General features: G+C 60.2%; 1 non-coding gene across 1 annotated transcript; it reads left to right on the top strand.

Annotated features, from left to right (window-relative positions):
• Positions 1-12,838: 12,838 nt before the first annotated feature.
• LOC131863427 (5S ribosomal RNA) lies at positions 12,839-12,957 on the top strand. The gene has a single exon (XR_009362329.1). It is a non-coding gene; the product is annotated as a 5S ribosomal RNA (ribosomal RNA).
• Positions 12,958-17,284: the final 4,327 nt, after the last annotated feature.

Genomic DNA, 17,284 nt, shown 5'->3' with positions numbered 1-17,284 from the left:
GAAGACTACCTCCAGGAACAATCGGGAACAAGACCGATTACAAGTCGTCGAGTCTGTTACTGGGCGAACACGAGATGCGCACAGGAAATCGATCAGCCCTCACAATGGCCCAAGGCCAGAGATCGGACTGCTACGATTTACCCCAACAATCATCGTGCCACTCTTCGCAGAGAGGTGATAGACGCCAACGAGCCCGCGCATAGCAATCGAGGTGTAAAAAGGGCGTTGAAGGCAGGAAGCCTGGACGAAAGAGGCTACGAGGTCACCTCGAAGCGGTCTAAGAATCGGGCGCACTTGGGGCGACTACCAGTGCCAACCCCTTATCCCGCGGTGCGTCCGACACACAGAAATTTCCAAGGCGGCCAAGGAGCCTCCCCGCATAGCAATCGGGGTGTGAGGTTACGGATGCAGCATTGATAGCAATCGAGGTGGGAGGCGAAGGATGCAGAAGTGAGAGCCGAGGGATGTAGCAGAGATAGCAATCGGGGTGTGTGATGCAGAAGAGATAGCAATCGAGGTGTGCGGTGGGAAGGGCCCAGCAGCCAGAATGCATGAAGCGACGGATGAAGCAGTGATGACAACCGGGCTGTGAGGAGAGGAGGGATGCAGCCAAGAAAGCAATCAGGGCTCGAGGCAAGGGATGCATCAAGGATAGCAATCATGTTGTGAGGCGAGATTCCAAAGGCTAAACGTGAGAGGCTGCAGGGTCGACTCAGAGAGGTCTATGCATGTGAGAGGCTGAAAGCAAGGTCAACTCGGAGCGGTCTATGCATCGGGCGCGCTTGGGGCGACTACCAGTGCCAACCCCTTATCCCGCGACGCGTCCGACAAAGAGAACGTTCCAAGGCGGCAGAGGAGGTTACCAGCCGAAGGATGCAGTAGCAATAACAGGTATAGTTCCGCGGCGGCCGAGAAGACTCACCGCATAGGAATCGGGATGCGAGGCGAGGGATGCGGCGGGAAGGCCCCGACGGCTAAACGGAAGAGGCTGCAGGGCCGCCTCGGAATGGTCCAAGCATCGGACGCGATTGGGACGACTACCAGTGCCAACCCCTTATCCCGCGATGCGTCCGATACACAGATAGTTCCAAGGCGGCCGAGGAGCCTCACCGCATATCAATCGGGGTGCGAGGCGAGGGATGGGGCGGGAAGGCCCCAACGGCTAGACGGAAGAGGCTTCAGGGCCACCTCGGAATGCTCCAAGCATCGGACGCGCTTGGGGCGACTACCAGTGCCAACCCCTTATCCCGCGATGCGTCCGATACACAGATGGTTCCAAGGCGGCCGAGGAGCCTCACCGCATAGCAATCGGGGGTGCGAGGCGAGGGATGGGGCGGGAAGGCCCCAACGGCTAGACGGAAGAGGCTTCAGGGCCGCCTCGGAATGGTCCAAGCATCGGACGCGCTTGGGGCGACTACCAGTGACAACCCCTCATCCCGCGATGCGTCCGATACGAAGATGGTTCCAAGGCGGCCGAGGAGCCTCACCGCATAGCAATCGGGGTGCGAGGTGGGGGATGCGGCGAGATGGCCCCAACGGCTAGACGGAAGAGGCCACAGGGCCGCGTCGGAATAGTCCAAGCATCGGACGCGCTTGGGGCGACTACCAGTGACAACCCCTTATCCCGCGATGCGTCCGATACGAAGATAGTTCCAAGGCGGCCGAGGAGCCTCACCGCATAGCAATCCGGGTGCGAGGTGGGGGATGCGGCGAGATGGCCCCAACGGCTAGACGGAAGAGGCTGCAGGGCCGCCTCGGAATAGTCCAAGCATCGGACGCGCTTGGGGCGACTACCAGTGACAACCCCTTATCCCGCGATGCTTCCGATACGAAGACAGTTCCAAGGCGGCCGAGGAGCCTCACCGCATAGCAATGGGGGTGCGAGGTGAGGGATGCGGCGAGATGGCCCCAACGGCTAGACGGAAGAGGCCACAGGGCCGCCTCGGAATAGTCCAAGCATCGGACGCGCTTGGGGCGACTACCAGTGACAACCCCTTATCCCGCGATGCATCCGATACGAAGATAGTTCCCAGGCGGCCGAGGAGCCTCACCGCATAGCAATCGGGGTGCGAGGCGAGGGATGCGGCGAGATGGCCCCAAAGGGTAGACGGAAGAGGCTGCGGGGCCGCCTCGGAATAGTCCAAGCATCGAACGCGCTTGGGGCGACTACCACTGCCAACCCCTTATCCCGCGATGCGTCCGATACACAGATAGTTCCGAGGCGGCCGAGGAGCTGGGGGATGCGGCGAGATGGCCCCAACGGCTAGACGGAAGAGGCTGCAGGGCCGCCTCGGAATAGTCCAAGCATCGGACGCGCTTGGGGCGACTACCAGTGACAACCCCTTATCCCGCGATGCGTCCGATACACAGATAGTTCCGAGGCGGCCAAGGAGCCTCACCGCATAGCAATCGTGGTGCGAGGTGGGGGATGCAGCGAGATGGCCCCAACGGCTAGACGGAAGAGGCTGCAGGGCCGCCTCGGAATGGTCCAAGCATCGGACGCGCTTGGGGCGACTACCACTGCCAACCCCTTATCCCGCGATGCGTCCGATACACAGATAGTTCCAAGGCGGCCGAGGAGCCTCACCGAATAGCAATCGGGGTGCGAGGCGAGGGATGCGGCGAGAAAGCCCCAACGGCTAGAGGGAAGAGGCTTCAGGTCCGCCTCGGAATGGTCCAAGCATCGGACGCGCTTGGGGCGACTACCAGTGACAACCCCTTATCCCGCGACGCGTCCGATACACAGATTGTTCCAAGGCGGCCGAGGAGCCTCACCGCATAGCAATCGGGGTGCGAGGCGAGGGATGCGGCGAGAAGGACCCAACGGCTAGACGGAAGAGGCTTCAGGGCCGCCTCGGAATGGTCCAAGCATCGGACGCGCTTGGGGCGACTACCAGTGACAACCCCTTATCCCGCGACGCGTCCGATACACAGATAGTTCCAAGGCGGCCGAGGAGCCTCACCGCATAGCAATCGGGGTGCGAGGCGAGGGATGCGGCGAGAAGGACCCAACGGCTAGACGGAAGAGGCTTCAGGTCCGCCTCGGAATGGTCCAAGCATCGGACGCGCTTGGGGCGACTACCAGTGACAACCCCTTATCCCGCGACGCGTCCGATACACAGATAGTTCCAAGGCGGCCGAGGAGCCTCACCGCATAGCAATCGGGGTGCGAGGCGAGGGATGCGGCGAGAAGGACCCAACGGCTAGACGGAAGAGGCTTCAGGGCCGCCTCGGAATGGTCCAAGCATCGGACGCGCTTGGGGCGACTACCAGTGACAACCCCTTATCCCGCGATGCGTCCGATACACAGATAGTTCCAAGGCGGCCGAGGAGCCTCACCGCATAGCAATCGGGGTGCGAGGCGAGGGATGCGGCGAGAAGGACCCAACGGCTAGACGGAAGAGGCTTCAGGGCCGCCTCGGAATGGTCCAAACATCGGACGCGCTTGGGGCGACTACCAGTGACAACCCCTTATCCCGCGACGCGTCCGATACACAGATAGTTCCAAGGCGGCCGAGGAGCCTCACCGCATAGCAATCGGGGTGCGAGGCGAGGGATGCGGCAAGAAGGACCCAACGGCTAGACGGAAGAGGCTTCAGGGCCGCCTCGGAATGGTCCAAGCATCGGACGCGCTTGGGGCGACTACCAGTGACAACCCCTTATCCCGCGACGCGTCCGATACACAGATAGTTCCAAGGCAGCCGAGGAGCCTCACCGCATAGCAATCGGGGTGCGAGGCGAGGGATGCGGCGAGAAGGACCCAACGGCTAGACGGAAGAGGCTTCAGGTCCGCCTCGGAATGGTCCAAGCATCGGACGCGCTTGGGGTGACTACCAGTGACAACCCCTTATCCCGCGACGCGTCCGATACACAGATAGTTCCAAGGCGGCCGAGGAGCCTCACCGCATAGCAATCGGGGTGCGAGGCGAGGGATGCGGCGAGAAGGACCCAACGGCTAGACGGAAGAGGCTTCAGGGCCGCCTCGGAATGGTCCAAGCATCGGACGCGCTTGGGGCGACTACCAGTGACAACCCCTTATCCCGCGACGCGTCCGATACACAGATAGTTCCAAGGCGGCCGAGGAGCCTCACCGCATAGCAATCGGGGTGCGAGGCGAGGGATGCGGCGAGAAGGACCCAACGGCTAGACGGAAGAGGCTTCAGGGCCGCCTCGGAATGGTCCAAGCATCGGACGCGCTTGGGGCGACTACCAGTGACAACCCCTTATCCCGCGATGCGTCCGATACACAGATAGTTCCAAGGCGGCCGAGGAGCCTCACCGCATAGCAATCGGGGTGCGAGGCGAGGGATGCGGCGAGAAGGACCCAACGGCTAGACGGAAGAGGCTTCAGGGCCGCCTCGGAATGGTCCAAGCATCGGACGCGCTTGGGGCGACTACCAGTGACAACCCCTTATCCCGCGACGCGTCCGATACACAGATAGTTCCAAGGCGGCCGAGGAGCCTCACCGCATAGCAATCGGGGTGCGAGGCGAGGGATGCGGCGAGAAGGACCCAACGGCTAGACGGAAGAGGCTTCAGGGCCGCCTCGGAATGGTCCAAGCATCGGACGCGCTTGGGGCGACTACCAGTGACAACCCCTTATCCCGCGACGCGTCCGATACACAGATAGTTCCAAGGCGGCCGAGGAGCCTCACCGCATAGCAATCGGGGTGCGAGGCGAGGGATGCGGCGAGAAGGACCCAACGGCTAGACGGAAGAGGCTTCAGGGCCGCCTCGGAATGGTCCAAGCATCGGACGCGCTTGGGGCGACTACCAGTGACAACCCCTTATCCCGCGACGCGTCCGATACACAGATAGTTCCAAGGCGGCCGAGGAGCCTCACCGCATAGCAATCGGGGTGCGAGGCGAGGGATGCGGCGAGAAGGACCCAACGGCTAGACGGAAGAGGCTTCAGGGCCGCCTGGGAATGGTCCATGCATCGCACGCGCTTGGGGCGACTACCAGTGACAACCCCTTATCCCGCGACGCGTCCGATACACAGATAGTTCCAAGGCGGCCGAGGAGCCTCACCGCATAGCAATCGGGGTGCGAGGCGAGGGATGCGGCGAGAAGGACCCAACGGCTAGACGGAAGAGGCTTCAGGGCCGCCTCGGAATGGTCCAAGCATCGGACGCGCTTGGGGCGACTACCAGTGACAACCCCTTATCCCGCGACGCGTCCGATACACAGATAGTTCCAAGGCGGCCGAGGAGCCTCACCGCATAGCAATCGGGGTGCGAGTCGAGGGATGCGGCGAGAAGGACCCAACGGCTAGACGGAAGAGGCTTCAGGGCCGCCTCGGAATGGTCCAAGCATCGGACGCGCTTGGGGCGACTACCAGTGACAACCCCTTATCCCGCGATGCGTCTGATACACAGATAGTTCCAAGGCGGCCGAGGAGCCTCACCGCATAGCAATCGGGGTGCGAGGCAAGGGATGCGGCGAGAAGGACCCAACGGCTAGACGGAAGAGGCTTCAGGGCCGCCTCGGAATGGTCCAAGCATCGGACGCGCTTGGGGCGACTACCGTTGCCAACCCCTTATCCCGCGATGCGTCTGATACACAGATAGTTCCGAGGCGGCCGAGGAGCCTCACCGCATAGCAATCGGGTTGCGAGGCAGATTATTGGGAAGGGAACCCCCTGGGATGCGGCTCAAGCAGTGCCCAAAGGGACTGGAATGCGGAATCACATCGAGAGACCCAAATGCTATACGAGGGCTCAAATCGAATTATCGATTTGGCCACGACATGGACGCATCGGAACGACTACCTTTGCCGAACCACTCGCAATTGCATCCATACCGAAACCAATAGACATTTCCGTTAGAGCCCTCGCATAGCATTCGGGAATCTCGCATGCCCCTCTAAATCGACCAATGCTGGCGCTCAACGAAAATCCGAGCGCTACCACCGTTCGAGCGCCAGCATTGGTCGAGTTAGAGGGGCACGGGGGAGAATGCTCCAGTCAACACCTCCCCTATATAAGTTATTTGTCCGATTCTCGCACAACCGTAGTCTGCCTCGTCGAATCAAACAACGGTCCCAGATTCCGACTTCCGTTCCGTAGAGACCCAAAAGCTAGATGGAGGCTCGCAAGAAAGAGAGTCGGCGCATAGCAATCGGGTTTCTCGAACGTTTAGGGACCGAGCTCACTTGCGGATAGGGCAAAATCCGCCAAGCAACCCAAAAGCTAGACGGGGGCTCGAATCGAATCGCCTAGGCGGCCACAACAACGACGTGTTGGATCGACTACCAGTGCCAAACCATTCAGCAAGACTAGTCTGTGTCGAGGCCGGATAGAGATTCTCAGAGAGCGCCCGTATAGCATTTAGGAGACCTGCCGCGTCCCTCACACTCGACAAATGGTGGTGCACGTTTATAAATCCGAGCGATCCCAACCCTTTCAAGCACCAACATCGGTCGAGATAGAGGGGCACGGAGGGGGCTGCGTGAGACAACACAGTCCCCTATATAAGTTATTTGTCCGATTCTCACACATCCGAAGAATGGTCATCAAATCGGACAACAGCCCAAACTTCCGACTTCCGTCCCAGAAAGCCCAAGAGCTATCTAAAACGTTCATGGCCGGAACTCGATCGCGGCTATACCAGTCCGCCAAGCAACCCAAAAGCTAGACTGGAGCTCTAGTCGAATCACCTCTGTGGCCATTGCAAGGACGTGTTGGAGCGACTACCATTGCCGAACCATTCCGCAGGTCGAGTCCATACCAAGGCCGCATAGAGATTCACGATGAGCTCCTGCATAGCAATCAGGAGACTTGCCGTGTCCATCACAATCGATAAATCCTGGTGCAAGATTTTTGCATCCGAGCGCTCCAACCAGTCGAGCACCAGCATCAATCGACATAAACGGGCACGGGGGGAGGATGCTCGAGAACACTACCTCCCCTATATAAGTTATTTGTCCGATTCTCAAGCAGCCGAAGTCTGGTCATCGAATCGGGTCAAAGACCACAACTTCCGACTTTACCCACAATGCAAGTCATCGAATCGAACATCGGCCCCCGAGTCGGACTCCATGCGTATGTCAGGTCATCGGACCCAAATTCCGCCTTCCTGCGCATGGCGGGCCATCAATATCAACTCGGTCATCGGACCCAAACTCCGCCTTTCTGCGCATGGCACGCCTTCAAATCGGTCATCGGACCCAAATTCCGCCTTCCTGTGCATGGCGGGCCATCAACATCAACTCGGTCATCGGACCCAAATTCCGCCTTTCTGCGCATGGCACGCCATCAACTCGGTCATCGGACCCAAATTCCGCCTTCCTGCGCATGGCAGGTCATCGGACACAAATTCAGACCTCGCCAATATGCCTACGTATCGAATCGGTCATCGGACCCAACTTCCGACTTCATCCATACTGTAGGGTCTTTGAGGTTGGCGCGGTGCGCTCAACCCGGGGAGTCGACCCATCGAAGCATACACCTCCCCTATATAAGCTATTTGTCCGATTCCCACACCTGTGTAGTTTGCACCTCTGACCAGGACATCGACCCCAACTTCCGAACTCGACTGCAACGACGGCACCAGCGCCTTGGTGCGCACCTTGCGACGCACAGTCCCAACATTCGCCTTCCTGCACATGGCAGGTCATCGGACCCAAATTCCGACCTCGCGAGTATGCCTACATATCGAATCGGTCATCGGACACAACTTCCGACTTCATCCATACCGTAGGGTCTTTGAGGTTGGCGCGGTGCGCTCAACCCGGGGAGTCGACCCAACGAAGCATACACCTCCCCTATATAAGCTATTTGTCCGATTCCCACACCTGTGTAGTTTGCACCTCCGATCAGGACATCGACCCCAACTTCCGAACTCGCCTGCAACGACCGAACCAGCGCCTTGGTGCGCACCTTGCAACGCACAGTGCCAACATTCGCCTTCCTGCACATGGCAGGTCATCGGACCCAAATTCCGACCTCGCGAGTATGCCTACATATCGAATCGGTCATCGGACCCAACTTCCGACTTCATCCATACCGTAGGGTCTTTGAGGTTGGCGCGGTGCGCTCAACCCGGGGAGTCGACCCAACGAAGCATACACCTCCCCTATATAAGCTATTTGTCCGATTCCCACACCTGTGTAGCTTGCACCTCCGATCAGGACATCGACCCCAACTTCCGAACTCGACTAAAAAGACCGCACCAGCACCTTGGTGTGCACCTTGCAACGCACAGTGCCAACATTCGCCTTCCTGCACATGGCAGGTCATCGGACCCAAATTCCGACCTCATGAGCATACCTACTAATCGAATCGGTCATCGGACCCAACTTCCGACTTCATCCATACCGTAGGGTCTTTGAGGTTGGCGCGGTGCGCTCAACCTGGGGAGTCGACCCATCGAAGCATACACCTCCCCTATATAAGCTATTTGTCCGATTCCGACACCTGTGTAGTTTGCACCTCCGCTCAGGACATCGACCCCAACTTCCGAACTCGCCTGCAACGACCGAACCAGCGCCTTGGTGCGCACCAAAAGTGCGCACTTTTGGAGGGCACTTTTGTGCGCTCCAAAGGTGCGCACTTTTGGAGGGCACTTTTGTGCGCTCCAAAGGTGCGCACTTTTGGAGGGCACTTTTTGGAGGGCACTTTTGTGCGCTCCAAAGGTGCGCACTTTTGGAGGGCACTTTTTGGAGGGCACTTTTCTGCGCTCCAAAGGTGCGCACTTTTGGAGGGCACTTTTTGGAGGGCACTTTTCTGCGCTCCAAAGGTGCGCACTTTTGGAGGGCACTTTTTGGAGGGCACTTTTCTGCGCTCCAAAGGTGCGCACTTTTGGAGGGCACTTTTTGGAGGGCACTTTTCTGCGCTCCAAAGGTGCGCACTTTTGGAGGGCACTTTTGTGCACTCCAAAGGTGCACACTTTTGGAGGGCACTTTTTGGAGGGCACTTTTCTGCACTCCAAAGGTGCGCACTTTTGGAGGGCACTTTTTGGAGGGCACTTTTGTGCGCTCCAAAGGTGCGCACTTTTGGAGGGCACTTTTTGGAGGGCACTTTTGTGCGCTCCAAAGGTGCGCACTTTTGGAGGGCACTTTTGTGCACTCCAAAGGTGCGCACTTTTGGAGGGCACTTTTCCTGCGCTCCAAAGGTGCACACCTAGGTGAGCACCTTCGACCACACCTTGTAGCACACCAAACTCTGACTTTCGACTTCATCCGCAATGCAGGGTCTTTGAGGTTGGCGCAATGCGCACAACCAGGGGAGTCGACCCATCAAACCCAACACCTCCCCTATATAAGCTATTTGTCTGATTCTCATACATGCGTAGCCTGCAGGAGCAATTAGGACATCGACCCCAACTTTCGGCTTCTAAACGAAAACAAGGTCTTTGAGGTTGGTGTAATGCGAACAACTAGGGGAGTCAACCCATCAAACCCAACACCTCCCCTATATAAGCTATTTGTCTGATTCTCATACATGTGTAGTCTACAGGAGCAATTAGGACATCGACCCCAACTTTTGACTTCTTAACGAAAACAAGGTCTTTGAGGTTGACGTAATGCGCACAACCAGGGGAGTCGACCCATCAAACCCAACACCTCCCCTATATAAGCTATTTGTCCGATTCTCATACATGTGTAGCCTACAGGAGCCATTAGGACATTGACCCCAACTTTTGACTTCTTAACGAAAACAAGGTCTTTGAGGTTGGCGTAATGCGCACAACCAAGGGAGTTGACCCATCAAACCCAACACCTCCCCTATATAAGCTATTTGTCTGATTCTCATACATGTGTAGCCTGCAACAACGATTAGGACATCCACCCCAACTTCTGAATTCGTCTGCGTTGACCGCACCAAAGGTGCACGCCTTGGTGCTCACCAAAATCCGACTTCCGACTTCTTCTGCTATGCGGGGTCTTTGAGGTTGGCGCAGTGCGCACAACCAGGGGAGTCAACCCACCGAATGCAACACCTCCCCTATATAAGCTATTTGTCTGATTCTCATACATGCGTAGACTGCAGCAATGATTAGGACATCCACCCCAACTTTTGACTTCTTAAACAAGACAGGGTCTTTGAAGTTGGTGCAGTGCACACAACCAGGGGAGTCGACCCATCAAACGCAACACCTCCCCTATATAAAGCTATTTGTCCGATTCTCATACGTGTAGTCTGCAGCAGCGATTAGGACATCGACCCCAACTTCCGAATTCGTTTGCATTGACCGCACCAAAGGTGCACGCCTTGGTGTGCACCTTGGAGTGCACTTTGGTGCTCACCTCGGTGCACACTTTGGTGTGCACCTCGGTGTGCACCAAAGGTGCGCACCTTGGAGCGCACCAAAGGTGTACACTTTGGAGCGCACCACATAGGGTCTTTGAGAGGTTGGCGCAGTGCGCACACCAAGGTGGGTGTTGAGGTGCGTGCCGAGGTGGGTGGGTGCTAGGGTGCGCTCCATGGTGGGTGCCAGGGTGGGTGCGTGCTAGGGTGGATTCCAAAGAGGGTCATAGGGTGGGTGCCAAGGTGGGTTGGTGATATAGTGGGTTCAAAGGTGGGTACTAGGGTGGGTTCCAAGGTGGGTCACAAGTTGGGTGCCAGGATGCGTGGGTGTTAGGTTGGGTGCCAAGGTGGGCTCCTGCGTGGGTGGGTGCTAGGGTGGGTTTCAAGGTGGACGCGAGGGCGGGTGCCAAGGTGGGTAACAAGTTGGGTGTTAGGATGGGTGAGTGCTAGAGTGGGTGCCAAGGTGGGTGGGTGCTAAGGTGGATGCCAAGGTGGTTCACAGGGTGGGTGGGTTCTAGGGTGAGTTCCAAGGTGGGTCACAGGTTTAGTGCTAGGGTGCGTGTCAAGGCGGGTGTCGAGGTGCCTGGGTGCTAGGGTGTGGATGCCAATGTGGGTCATAGGGTGGGTACTAGGGTGGGCTGCAATGTGGGTGCCAAGGTGGGTAACATGCTCGGTTGGTTCTAAATTGGGTGTCAGGGTGGGTGTGCACCCACCTTGCCCGAGGTGGGTGCCAAGGTGCCAGTGTGGGTGGGTGCTAAGGTGGATGCCAAGGTGGGTGAGAAGGTGGGTGATAGGTTGAGTGGTAGGATGGGTGGGTGCCAAGATGGGTCACAGGGTGGGTGCAAGGGTGGGTAGGTGCTAGGGTTGGTGTCAGGGTGGGTGGGTGCTAGGTTGGGTTCCAAGGTGGGTGCGAGGGTGAGTGTCAAGGTGGGTCACAGGTTAGGTGCTAGGATGGGTGAGTGCTAGGGTGCAAAGGTGCCAGGGTGGGTGCTAGGATGGGTCGATGCTAGGGTGAGTGGCAAGGTGGGTCCACAAGTGTCAAGGTGGGTGCCGAGGTGGGTGCCAACTTGGGTTCCAAGGTGGGTGCCAAGTGGGCGACTGCTATGGTGGATGCCAAGGTGGGTCACGGGGTGGGTGCCAAGTTGCTAGGTTGTGTTCCAAGGTGGGTGCCAACGTGGCTGCTAGGGTGCGTGGGTTAAAGGGTGTGTCACAACGTGGGTGCCAGGATGGGTGCGCACCCACACTGGCCAAGACGGGTGCAAGGTTGGGTTCCAAGCCCGGTCACAGGCTGGGTGCTAGGATGGGTGGGTGCCAAGGTGGGCACCAGGGTGGGTGCACCCACCCTGGCCAAGGTGGGTCACGGGGTGGGTCCTAGGGTGGGTAACAGGGTGGGTACTAAGGTGCGTGCCAAGGTGGGTCATGGGGTGGGTGCCAAGGTGGGCACCAGGGTGGGTGTGCACCAACCCTAGCCAGGGTAGGTCACGGGGTGGTTGTCGGGGTGGGCGTCAAGGAGCCAAGGTGGGTGGCAAGTAGCCAAGTTGCGTGCCAAGGTGGGTGTCGGGGTGGGTGCCAAGGATCCAAGGTGGGTGCCAAGGAACCAAGGTGGGTGTCTGGGTGGGTGCCGAGGTGGGAGCCAGGGTGGGTCCCAAGGTGAGTGCAAAGGTGGGTGCCAGGGTCAAGGTGAGTGCCAATGTGGGTTCCAAGGTGCCAGGGTCAGGGTGAGTGCCAATGTGGGTTCAAAGGTGCTAAGTTGGGTGCGAGGTTGGGTGCGAGGGTGGGTGGGTGCCAAGGTGTGCTAGGTGGAAGCCCGGGTGGGTCGGCATCCCATGGGTGTCGAGTTGGGTGCCTGATGGGTGCTTCTTGTCAAGTTTTAGTCGTCGGGACTCATTTCGAGCCTTAGAGGTCGTTTCTTGTCCGGTTGCCCTGTCTTCGACCTGGGAACCCAATTTTGGTCCTCGGGTCCCATTTTTTTTTGTCTCGCATCCCACTTTTGGCCTGTGGCCTTTTCGGGGTCGATTCTCGTTTTGGGCATCAGAGCATGTTTCTTCTCCTAAAACCCAATATTTGTTTATTAAGTCTCGGAACACATTTTTGTTCTCGTGGACCCATCATGGGTCTTGGAACGCATTTGTGGTCCTTGGGTCCCATTTTGCATCCCGAAACTTGTGTTTTGGTGCTTGATCCCTATTTTGGGTGCCCACCTTGCACCAAGTGCGCACCCGGGGCAAACCGAGCGCCTTGGTGCACCGGGGCAAGATCGAGCGTGCACCCGAGGCGCCCCGAACATGCACCAAGGTGCACTCGGCCCACATGTGAGCGCAGGTCGTTGCGCCCGAGGTGGTGTGTGGGCACCGCGTTGCAGACGGGACACTGCACGCACACGACGCCCCGTCCAGGTGCACGCACGTAGGCCGGGCCGGGTGCACACCCGACGCCCTAGCAAGGTGCGCGCACCCGGGCAGGGCTCACACTTGGCGAACGGGGCGCACTTCGCGAGGGAGGGTGTGCACCTCGACGGGGGTGGGTGGCCGGGGTGGATTCGCACGTGGGTCGCGGTTTGCTAAGTACACACTGCGACAAGCTCATAACGGGTGCGATCATACCAGCGTTAGTGCACCGGATCCCATCAGAACTCCGCAGTTAAGCGCGCTTGGGCCGGAGTAGTACTAGGATGGGTGACCTCCCGGGAAGTCCCGGTGTTGCACCCTTTCTTAGTTTTTCGCCGGGCGTCGCAATGCTATTTGAATAAACCTTTTGCCCGTTTGCGTTCTCGTCGGGGCCGGGCCGGGCCGGGGTGCGCTGCCCGCACTACCGCGCGCGCGGGGGGCGACACCGAGCGCGCACCCGAGGCGCCCCGAGCACACAGGCCACGGTGCAACCCGGGCGTTGTGCGCGCACCCCGGTGCGCCCGAGGTGCTGCGCGCGCACCCAGGTGAAATCGGTGTGCACCTCGGCCAGTGCGCGCTCGGTCGAGTCGCGCACGTTGGCCAAGGTGCACGGTGATGTTTCTTACTCTAAGGTTCCGCACCAGACGCCCGGGACAGGTGAGCGAAGCTGGGCGGGGCCGGGTGCGCGGCCGGGGCAGGTGCACGCAGCTGGAGAGAGCTTTGGAGCACACCAGAGGTGCGCACCTTGGAGCACACTTCGGAGCGCACCAATGATGCGCTCCATTCAAAAGTTTCCTGAAAAGGCAAAAAAAGTTGAGATTATAGAATTTCCCACTTGAGAGATTGTAAAAAAAAAAAATTTAAAATGAAGGAAACGCGGGTGCCAAGGTGTGCGCGCCCGGGTGCGCAGCCCAGCCAAGGTGTGCGCACCAAGGCGCCCACCCTGGCGAAGGTGCACGCAAGGTGCGCACCCGAGGCAAACCGGACAATTAACCCAACTTTCGACTTCGCGCGCACCTGCGCACCTTGGAGCGCACTTCGGAGCGCTCCTTGTTGCGCACCAATCTTGGGCACCTCGGAGTGCACCATGGCGCCCACCAAGGTGCGCACCCGGGGCAAACCGAGCTCCGACTTCGTGCGCACCTTGGAGCGCACGAAAGGTGCGCACCATGGCGCCCACCAAGGTGCGCAGCCCAGCCAAGGCGTGCGCATCAAGGTGCGCACCCTGGCGAAGGTGCGCACCCGGGGCAAACCGAGCTCCGACTTCGTGCGCACCTTGGAGCGCACAAAGGGTGCGCAACCCAGCCAAGGTGTGCGCACCCCGGGCAAACCGAGCTCCGAATCGTGCGCACCTTGGAGCACACTTCGGAGCCCTCCTTGGTGCGCACCGATGTTGCGCACCTCGGAGCGCACCCGGGGAAAACAATGCAATTAACCCGACTTTCGACTTCGTGGGCACCTCGGAGCGCTCTCGGGTTCGCACCTCGGAGCACACCGAGGTGCGCACCTTTGATGCGCTGCCTTCACCAATTTCCAGAAAAGGCAAGAAAACATTGAGAAGGTGTGCGCACCGAGGTGCCCACCCTGGCGAAGGTGCACGCGAGGTGCGCACCCGGGGCAAACCGGGCTCCGACTTCGTGCACGCCATGCTGCGCACCTTGGAGGGCCATGGTGCGCACCTTGGAGCACACTTCGGAGCGCTCAATGGTGCCCAACCCAGCCAAGGTGCCCACCGCGGCGAAGGTGCACGCGAGGTGCGCACCCGGGGCAAACCGGGCTCCGACTTCGTGCACGCCGCACCTTGGAGCACACTTCGGAGCGCTCCTTGGTGCGCACCAGGGCGCGCAACCCAGCCGAGGTGCCCACCCCGGCGAAGGTGCACGCGGGGTGCGCACCCGAGGCAAACCGGGCTCCGACTTCGTGCACGCCATGGTGCCCACCGCGGCGAAGGTGCACGCGAGGTGCGCACCCGGGGCAAACCGGGCTCCGACTTCGTGCACGCCGCACCTTGGAGCACACTTCGGAGCGCTCCTTGGTGCGCACCAGGGCGCGCAACCCAGCCGAGGTGCCCACCCCGGCGAAGGTGCACGCGAGGTGCGCACCCGGGGCAAACCGGGCTCCGACTTCGTGCACGCCATGGTGCCCACCGCGGCGAAGGTGCACGCGAGGTGCGCACCCGGGGCAAACCGGGCTCCGACTTCGTGCACGCCGCACCTTGGAGCACACTTCGGAGCGCTCCTTGGTGCGCACCATGGTGCCCACCAGGGCGCGCAACCCCGCCGAAGGTGCACGCGAGGTGCGCACCCGGGGCAAACCGGGCTCCGACTTCGTGCACGCCGCACCTTGGAGCACACTTCGGAGCGCTCCTTGGTGCGCACCAGGGCGCGCAACCCCGCCGAAGGTGCACGCGAGGTGCGCACCCGGGGCAAACCGGGCTCCGACTTCGTGCACGCCATGGTGCGCACCAGGGTGCCCACCGCGGCGAAGGTGCGCACCCGGGGCAAACCGGGCTCCGACTTCGTGCACGCCGCACCTTGGAGCACACTTCGGAGCGCTCCTTGGTGCGCACCAGGGCGCGCAACCCAGCCGAGGTGCCCACCCCGGCGAAGGTGCACGCGAGGTGCGCACCCGGGGCAAACCGGGCTCCGACTTCGTGCACGCCATGGTGCCCACCGCGGCGAAGGTGCGCACCCGGGGCAAACCGGGCTAGGACTTCGTGCACGCCGCACCTTGGAGCACACTTCGGAGCGCTCCTTGGTGCGCACCATGGTGCCCACCAGGCCGCGCAACCCAACCAAGGTGTGCGCACCAAGGTGCACGCGAGGTGCGCACCCGGGGCAAACCGGGGTCCGGCTTCGTGCACGCCGCACCTTGGAGCACACATCGGGGCGCTCCCGGGTTCGCACCGGCGTTGCGCACCGTGGTGGGCACCTCGGAGCGCACCGTGGTGGGCACCTCGGAGCACACCAAGGTGGGCAGCGAGGTGCGCACCTTTGATGCGATGCCTTCACTAATTTCCATAAAAGGCAAAAGAAAACGAGATTTTAAAATTTCCGTTTTGAAAGATAGTGAGAAAAAGGGAATGCTGGTGCCATCTTGAGCCCGCCCTGGTGCGCAGCCCAGCCAAGGTGTGCGCACCAAGGTGCCCACCCTGGCGAAGGTGCGCGCCCGGGCAATTAACCCAACTTCCAACTTCGCGCGCGCCAGGGTGGGAGCGCACCCAACAACCGGGCCTGGGAAGAGCCAATGCGAGAAACCCCACCAAACGCTCTGACAAAAAAAGAGGGGGCGCTCCAGTAACCCCGCTTCGGAGCGCACCCTGGGCAAACCCAGCCAGGGTGCCCACCCCGGCCAAGGTGCAGGCGAGGTGCGCACCCGGGGCAAACCGGGCTCCGACAACGTGCACGCCGCACCTTGGAGCACACTTCGTAGCGCTCCCGGGTGCGCACCTCAGAGCACACCAAGGTGGGCAGCGAGGTGCGCACCTTTGATGCGCTGCCTTCACTAATTTCCAGAAAAGGCAAAAAAAAGAGGAGATTTTAAAATTTCCGTTTTGAAAGATAGTGAAAAAAACGGAACGCGGGTGCCATCTTGAGCCCGCCCGGGTGCACAGCCCAGGTAAGGTGCCCACCCTGGCAAAGGTGCGCACCCGGGCAATTAACCCTACTTCCGACTTCGTGCGCGCCAGGGTGGCAACCGGGCCTGGGAAGAGCCAATGCGAGAAACCCCACCAAACGCTCCGACAAAAAAAGAGGCGGCGCTCCAATAACCCCGCTTCGGAGCGCAGCCGGGGCAAACCCAGCCAAGGTGCCCACCCCGACGAAGGTGCACGCGAGGTGCGCACCCGGGGCAAACCGGGCTCCGACAACGTGCACGCAGCACCTTGGAGCACACTTCGAAGCACTCCCGGGTGCCCACCGGCGTTGCGCACCGTGGTGGGCAGCGAGGTGCGCACCTTTGATGCGCTGCCTTCACTAATTTCCAGAAAAGGCAAAAAAAAATGAGATTTTAAAATTTCCGTTTTGAAAGATAGTGAAAAAAACGGAACGCGGGTGCCATCTTGAGCCCGCCCTGGTGCGCAGCCCAGGCAAGGCATGCGCACCAAGGTGCCCACCCGCGGTGCACACCCGGGGCAAACCGGGCTCCGACTTCGTGCAGGCCGCACCTTGGAGCACACTTCGGAGCGCTCCTTGGTGCGCACCATGGTGCCCACCAGGGCGCACCCGGGGCAAACCGGGCTCCGACTTCGTGCACGCCGCACCTTGGAGCACACATCGGAGCGCTCCCAGGTTCGCACCAGCGTTGCGCACCTTTGATGCGCTGCCTTCACTAATTTCCAGAAAAGGCAAAAAAAAACGATATTTTAAAATTTCCGTTCTGAAAGATAGTGAAAAAAACGGAACGCGGGTGCCATCTTGAGCCCTTCCTGGTGCGCAGCCCAGGCAAGTTGTGCGCACCAAGGTGCCCACCCTGGCGGAGGTGCGCGCCCGGGGCAAACCGGGCTCCGACTTCGTGCACTGCATGGTGCCCACCAAGGCGCGCAACCCAGCCAAGGTGCCCACCGCAGCGAAGGTGCACGCGAGGTGCGCACCCGAGGTGCACACCCGGGGCAAACCGAGCTCCGACTTCGTGCACGCCGCACCTTGGA

Source organism: Cryptomeria japonica, unplaced genomic scaffold (assembly GCF_030272615.1).
Source record: "Cryptomeria japonica unplaced genomic scaffold, Sugi_1.0 HiC_scaffold_64, whole genome shotgun sequence".
Lineage (NCBI taxonomy): Eukaryota > Viridiplantae > Streptophyta > Pinopsida > Cupressales > Cupressaceae > Cryptomeria > Cryptomeria japonica.
Note: the sequence above shows the minus strand (reverse complement) of the source record. Positions and strands in the feature narration are given on the sequence as shown.